This window comes from Manis pentadactyla, chromosome 13, assembly GCF_030020395.1.
Source record: "Manis pentadactyla isolate mManPen7 chromosome 13, mManPen7.hap1, whole genome shotgun sequence".
Lineage (NCBI taxonomy): Eukaryota > Metazoa > Chordata > Mammalia > Pholidota > Manidae > Manis > Manis pentadactyla.
In genome coordinates, this window is record NC_080031.1 from 38,671,905 (window position 1) to 38,680,736 (window position 8,832).

The window sequence follows — 8,832 nt, forward strand, 5'->3', positions numbered from 1 at the left end:
TCTCAGAGTTAATCTAGTCTCACTGGTTCTCAAACTGTAGGTCACTTAATGATCACATTTGGAATCACTGGGTTGCTTGTTAAAAATGAAGATTCTTGGACTTCATCCCAGATCTACTGAATAAATGCTTCTAAATTTAAGGCCTTGGAATCAGTATTTAACAAGGGTCCCCAGGTGATTCTTTCACCCACTAAAGTTTTAAGAACCCCACACCTGACATATCAGTCTTTAAACCCATGGTAAGTGGTCATTCGGGTTCTTTGTAGTGAAACAAATTCATTCTGTTACAAGAAAGCCCATTTCATTTCTAAAAAGCTCCAAATACCAGACAGTCCTTCCTGCCTATGAGGAGCCAAATCTACCTCTGTAGTTCTCTATGCATCCAGCCTAGTTTTTCCCACTGGAACTATACAAATTGTATCTAACCCTACATGACACTCCAAACACTAGGTATTTTTCGACTCTTCTCTTTTGGGAACTAGTCACAGCTTTTTAACAGGTGTTTCTATAGACTAGTTACTGGGATACTTCACAATGCCCAGCTCTCACCTTTCAAAGTATGGAGCCCAGAATCACACTCAATGCTCCAGGTGTGCTCTGCCATTACAGAACAGAGTGGGGCTGTCACCTCCCTTGCTTTAAATACTCTGTGTCTAGAATGCAACCTCAGGGGGCAGTCTTTATCATACCACTGCCTCTCACTGAGCTTCCATGTAGTCTTTCTCACTAATACTCCTGTCTGTCACGTCTTTCCCTTCCGCACAGTATAATGTTTAAGAATATGGGCTTTGGCATTAGACAGACCTGAATGTGAATTACAACTTTACCACTCACTATTTGTGTAACCTAGAGCAGTTTGCTTAAGCTCTTAAACTGTTTCCTGACTGTGAAATGGAAGGGGCAATAGCAATCTGCAAGGGTTGTTATCAAGATTACAATCACAATGTATTAAAGCACCTGTTCTACAGTGTGCCTAGCGTTTGTTACAGGAAGGCAATATAGCAGAGAAGTTAAGAATTATCAGCTATAAAATCAAGCATCTGGCATTGATTCCCAATCCTTAGCTTATGAGAAACTTGAGGAGGTTTCTCAACCTCTCTAATCTTCAAAATATTATCTGTAAGAAGGGATAAGAATCAGACTCTCTGATTTGGATCCTAGCTATTGTGTGACCTTAGCAAGTTATTTAACTGCTCTGTGCCTCAATTTCCTCACTGTGGATGAAATGAAAGTTCCTGTGGCCAGGATTCTCACCTGGCCCTGGTCAGCTTGCTCACTGCACAAGTGTGGGCAATATGTTGTTATTGACTCTATATAAAGAGCTCCTCCCAGGCCTCTGGGCCACATGGTGGCATGGCTGCAAGGCTGCAAGAGAGCAGAGCAGAGGCTGGAGTTGTGGCAGTGCCAGGGACAGAGGCCCAGAGGACTGCTGTGAGGACAGAGAGGCCCAGAGGCAGAGACTGGCTTGCTGCAAGCAGACTTGCTCTGAGTGGATGGGATTCTAGTGACTGACCTGCCACCATAGAAATAAAGTTGGATATAACCTTTCACCCCAAGAACGTTTTACTGTCATTTCTTTGGTCACATTGAATCCATAGCGAACTTGCCCAGGGCCGAGTAGGGTTTACGAGTTTTAAGTGTAAAATGCCTAGAACAGTCCCTGGTACTCAGTAAATACTCTATAAATGTTAGATATTATTACCACTACTACTGGTACAATTACCATACTACTATTATTGTCCCATGAGGTTCTTGCCAAGGTTAAATTACAAAATTACATGAAGCATTTAGCAGATTGCCTGGTATACAGTGAGAGCTCAAAAAGTGTTAGTCTTTCTTATTAATAAACATGTTTATATTTATCATTTTATTATAAATCTTTCCTAGCATTTTGTGACTTAAGTGGCATATAAAACAACTACATATTACAGCTATACCTATCATATTTCATTATGTTAAATTTAGACCACCACTATAGGGAACTGAGATTATTTGTGATCCCAATTTTGTCATCCAATAAATTCTCTTACCTTTTTTGGCTGCCTGTTATTCCGTAAATTCGACAAGAATATGTCTTCCTGTTACAAGTAATGAATAAACAAGTTGAATAGGATAAAGACAAAATCTTGATGACACTAGAACACATTGAAATATATTCTAGGGGGACCTTCAAGGATATATTTTTTAAATGTTATTCTGTAGCCTGTTTATGGTAATATTAGTATTACTATTTTGAAACTATTATACACATACACACACAGAATTAGAATAAGGTAATACAAATATTTAATGTTATGAACTGAGATTTTCAACGTAAGGAAAAAAGGGTAAATGTAAAATCAAAAAAATTAAGTATAAATCCTGTAATGGTAAATTTGGAATGGCAATATTAATATGAACTTGAGATTTTTTCTCTTTAAAAATATGTATAAGTACACTTATTGTGAGCTTTTTGTAATGTGTATAATTGCTGAATCACCATGTTGTTCACCTGAAACCAATATAATATTGCATATCAACTATATATCAGTTTTTTAAAGGTTTTAGTTCTGTCCATTGAAAAAACTTAGAACCGACAAACAATCCTAACACTCATTTTGCGATCTCTAAATACCATTTCTCAATTAAAAATGATTTTTTGGAGAAATGGCTGATTACAGTTCTAGTTAAGGTAATGTATTAGATGAGCCTGGGATGTATCATACCAGAAGCACAGAAGCTATGCAAAACCAAAGGGTCCTGTCAAAAGACCTAAGAGCTTACACAAAGAGCTCCCATTGGCCAACGGTAAGCCATCTTGAACACTGAGGTCCTTCCACCAGTCCCCCTCTTCTAGATCAGCACGACCATCCCCAGCTGCTGGAATCATCCAGTACTGAAGGCTCATAGCCGCATTTCTCATTGGGAATTGCTCTCAGAAATGACCTCATGGTAAAGGAGTAGCCTGCAGCCATTGAGTGGCTAACTTGGGGATGCAAAAACCAGGCCCCCTTGCCTCAATTCGAAACAACTCTGAAGGGCCATCCCATCTGTGGAGCTCCCCATAAGAGAGGCTGAGGCCTCCAGTGCCCCCACACCCCTTGTCTACCTCTCCCTCTGACCAGTCCTGTCTCACTCCCTTATGGGTGTATCTCTCAAGAGGACTCCCCAGTAAACTGCAGTCCCCATCTCAGAGTCTGTTTCTGAGGAACCCAATATAAGACAGTTTGTACCAGGAATGTTTTAAGGAAGCAGACTCTAAAATGGGATTTTGGAGATGGATTACTCACCTGCTGGATGGCATACAGACTTCATTGCTAGTAATAGAAGAATATGAATGTGACGGCTGCTGCCGTGCTGGAGTGGTACATCCGGGAAAACCTTCACCATGAAGGAACTGAGATGAAATCAAATATTGGAAGTTACACTGGCTACTGTAATATCTTTGATGCTTAAGAGGTATGAGAAATAACAGCATAAGGACTATGGAAACAGAGGTGTTGAGCACCATGATATCTAGTAATAACAGGATTTAATAAGGCTCATTCAATTCAATTCAGTAAATAGTTAATTATCTACTATATTCTCAGAACATACAAAATAAATAAAGGTGCAACTAGGGCCTTAATGATCTTCCACTTTCACAGAATCTTATTTATTTCAGCTTTACATGATATATTTCTTATTACCCTTACTTAACTGCAGGGATTCCCAAACTGCCGCACTTTGGGGTCATCTGAGTATCTCTTACAAGTACAGATGTCTTACTCCTACCCCCAGACATTCCGATTTAATTGGGATGGAATGCACCCTGGGCATCAGAATTTTTTAAATCTCCCCAAGTGATTCTAACATGCAGTGAAGGTAGAAAACAAATATTAAGATAGATATCTCCTAGCTATAATATAAGGAAGATTTTACATTTATTTTACAATCTTTATTGCTTAGTAGTATCTTATTATGAAAAATTTGTATCACTCTCATCTTTTCTAGCCTTTGCTGGGATAACTTTTGCAAAGATTATTGTTGTAATTTGTGTTAGAAGTAACAAATTGAAAATCAGGGAATTCACTTGCATATTGTTGAAATAAAATTTACTTATAACTACAGTAACATATGCATTAGCACATACTCAAATTTTTCCTTTTCAAATGGTCAGTGTTTGCATTTGCAATATTAAAATGGTGCCAGGTTCTTAATAATTCTTTTATTATTTCACCTTCCCAGATGACATACTGTTATATTGCACTTTGAGTTGATGAAACACATTAGCTGATGAGACTTTGAACTCTCTCCTTGCACTATTTTCTGCAACATGCCCAGGCAGGCCTTGGATGTTATTAATAGAACAGTAGAATAACAATGTACTTAGATTTCAGGAAAGAATAATCAAATAGAAACTAAACATCACACAAGACTTCCTTCAGTTACTGGTTTATGGTAAATGTAAACAACTTGTTTAAATCACCTCCTACACATTAATGACAACTATACCTTCTGTTTAATTAACATTCGCTCAGTGACTGTTTACTCACCTACCACACATTAGACACTGCTAAGTGCCATGATGTTAAAAAAAACCCTTTCTTTTCAAGAGGTTTGTAATCTAGAGAAGGAAATCAGTTATGTACACAAGTGACTATTTGGATGCAGAGTTTGAGAAATAGGATACTCAAAACACTGCAAGTTTCAAGCATTAGTAACCAAGACAATATTATCATTCAAATAATTCTTAAGTTCTTAAGAAAAGCCAGTATAAAAAGAACAGTAGTTCACTCTGATTGAGGTATACTGAGTTTTCAATGGCAATTAAACACTGAGGTGGTAATGCTCATTGAAAGGATATTAGAATCTAGCAGATCTAGTCTGGGCCAGCCTCATATTTAAATAGAATAGAAAATGATGCTGAAATTTGAAGACAAAAAACAACTCTTTCATTGTTTTACATAATGTCTAAAATACTCATTATAAGACATTTATTCTCTTAAGGCATTGTCTTTCCAGGATTTCCTTTTGAAAATGTCAAATAAGTGACAGATGGTAACTACACTTATGGTGAACATTTCATAATGTTTATAATTGCTGAATCACTATGTTGTACACCTGAAACTAATATAATATTTTGTACCAATTGAGCTTTAGTTAAAATAAAAAAGGAAAATGTCAGATGACTTATCTTTTGTAGAACAAAAGGATGATGTTTTGTCTGGAGACATTTTGAAGAAGGGAGGAAGCCTGGAGGAGGTATCACAGAAAATGGGGGAAACAAGACTGGGCTTTGGGAATGAGGACGAAGAACAGAACTAAGGGGGAGCACCAGACATATCTTACCTTCTTATTAAGCCCATAACAGAGAACCAAATGGTTTAAAATATGAAAATAACCAAAATGACCTTTTACAAGTAAGTTTCCAGAATTGCTTTTCTTCACTTTAATATGAGGGAATCCAACTTGATCACTAAAGTATCTTCAAGCCCTACGGTTCATCAGTAAAGGTAAATTTTGAAAATCTGATTCTACATTTGTCTTCTTGATTTTAGAAGAAAATGAAAATATTATATCAAGTTGGCAACCAAGAAGCCCACTACAGATAATTCAAGGTGTAAATATATATATACATACAGTATTTTGTACTAATATAATAAATGTGTTATATATGTTAGCATTCTCTATTATAATAAAATGCTGATTTCAAAGATGCAATTAGAGTGTTAGGGAATAATACTCTCTTACTAATTAAAGATATTAATTATAGAGTGAATATATTTAATGCAAAAAGAGTTAAAGGGAAAGAGCAAGATGACCTAAAGTCACCAAAGAAAATTTTACCCAGAAAATAGGATTTGAACTTCAGATTTAAACAAGCCATAGATGAGTTAAGAATGGGAGCAGCAATATGAACTTTTTTAAAAGTAAGCATAATGCAGTCCTTGAGATATATTCCATGGGTATAGAGGAAATAAAGGTAACAAATGAGAGTGACATAATTATTTTTAAACTAAATAATATAAACGCCACCTAGAATATGATATTAGAAAATCCACCTAGGCTTAAGTGCCAAATGGGAAGAGTAGAAATAAAAACAAGAATAAGTAGACATAGATACTCTCAGCATATCCAAATTCCCATTTGGTTCCAAGCCTTTTTCTTTCCTCATTCTATTCTTGTTCAAGAAAAACCCCATTTCAGTTAGTCACCTACTCTGTTCTGGGGGAACTATAGCAGGTTCTGGAGGGCCAATGAAAAATAAGACAGTGTACCTCTCTTGAAGATCTCTCTTGTCCTTGTGATTTTTACTACTAAATCTTTAAAAACTACTAAATCTCTCCTTTCAGTTCTGACCTCTTTCCAGTGTTCCAGCTCTATATATCAACTCCACCACAATGTTCTTCCATTGCCTAAAACCGAACGTGGATAAACCCAAACATATCATCATTATCCTCTGGTTAGATGTGCCTCTATTTGTCATTGTAACCTGGAAGTTAATCTTGTTCTCTTCACGTGAACTAGTCACCAAGTCCTGTGAAGTTTCCTTTGAAGTCTCTCTTGATCATACCATCTTGTCTATATCACTTCATACCTAGGCTATTAAAATAATCTCTTAAATGTTCTTGCAGTCTCCTCTGTTTTTTTCTCTTTTAGTCTATCCCACATAAAACAACACATCATATAAATCATAAAAGTGGGGGATCTGTCCCCCACTTACCTGTCCCTCTAATCTTTATTTCCCCAAGAGGGACACACTCTCCCAGTGACACTGCATATTACAGTCTCCATGGATTTGCTTCATTTTTCTTTCACAAGTTGCTCCTCCTGCCAAGAACACCCACTCTCTATCTTCACTCTTTATCTATGTCCTAATTTTCTTTCTAGACTCACTTTGATCCCATGGTTTCCATATAGCCTTCTCTGTGTCCCAATCTTTGATGATTTTCCTTTTCTTTTTCCTTAATGCTGGTAATAATGAAACTTACATTAGCATTCAGTCTTGAAGCATCTATTAACCTAACCATGTTAGTACTTATATAATTAACATAATAAATATTAAATTATGTGTAAATTATATTTATACATTAGTATGCTATAATTAATATAACCAATATGCTATAACTATATTATCTGTGTATACAAATTATCTCTGTCCAACTAGACCATAAACCCATAGACTGTGTTCTCTAAAGATGGTGAATATGTGACATTTGCTCCTTTTACTGAAGTCACAGCAAGAGCTCAAGAAATTTTAATTATAAAGCCTATTTTTTATATTGTTACTGATTTACTAAAAGACAAATTTATTTAATATTTTCATATTGAAAGCAACCGGTTTTGATTAATCAATAAATATAAATAAGAAGCTAATTAAGAATCTGGACTCTTGCCAACAAGAGTACAATGAAGGAATCAAAAACATAAAATTATGAAAACTGCTGGCAGTTCATCTTAGCTAGAAAGAAAATCTCTTCTTATAATTAAACAGATCCATTGATTTTTAGTTCTTCATAGGTACTGGACTGACCTCAATCTAGTCTTGCTTCAACATATAAACTAGTTCAGGATCATGAATGTTAATAAGGTAATCTAACATTTACTGATCTATATAGAAATCAAAACATGGTTGTGCATTTTAAAAAAGGTTAACTCCAATAATTTTCAGTAACTCTGATTCTTCACTTCTTCCTTTCTATCAACAGATATGGAAAATAAGCGGTGGAGACTTGATAATGGGGGGGAATCTAGTAACCACAATGTTGCTCATGTGCTTTTATATTAATGATACAAAAAAAATGTACATTGAGGTACCACTACATACTACTAGAATGGCTAAATTCAAAATAACTAACAATACCATGTATAGGTTAGAATATGGAGCAACTGGAACTCTCATTTATTAATGATAGGAATACAAAATGGTTTAACCACTTTGCAAAATAGTTTGTCAGTTTCTTATAAAATTAGGTATATCCTCACCATATGACTAGAAATATGTCCACAAATGTCCTGGCAGTTTTATCCATAATAGCCAAAAGCTGGAAACAACCCAAATGTTCATCAGTGGGTGAACTGATAAACAAATGGTGGCATAGCTATACCATGCAGAACTATTACAGCAATATTACTAGTACTCACGACAACATAGATGAACCTCAAATGCATTATGCTGCTGACATAATCCAGATTTAAAAACCTACATTCTGTATGATCCCATTTATATGAAATTATAGAAAAGTCACAATTTTTAATGAAGGAAAACAGATCCGTGATTGCCAGAGGTCTGGGTGGGGAAGGAGGAGTGAATACAGAGGCAAACAGGAGGATTTTGTGGGTGAGTAAAATGTCGGTATCTTGGTGATGATGGTGTTACATGACTGTATATATACATTTGTCAAAACTCATTTAATTACAAAATTAAAATGGGTGTATTTCATACTTTATAAATTACATCTCAATAAAGCTGACTTAAAAATTAAAAAAAAAGATTGGATATGGAAAATAAGAAATGTTCAGGTGGTGTGTTTGAATGTGTTGAGAGAGTAAGTTGTCTCCATCTTCTGTAATTCCCAACTCCCATCACTCTAGTCTTAACGAGGGAAGGGGTGGGAAATTAGGCCAATATTAATTTGCCAAAGCTAAAACTGAAGGTATTTGTTTTCTATACTTTTCTTGGTTTCCTCCTAATCACCACTCTCACCTCCTCTCCTCAGTACTCCTTCCTCATCACCCTAATCACTAAAAGCCCAGAAATTAAATGAAACACTTAACAATTGTCCTGAAAGCTACCTTCCTGGTGCTGTCTAAAACAAATGTGACCTTCTCTTTGGGCCTTTAGAATACCACAAGCATTCTTACTTAGAT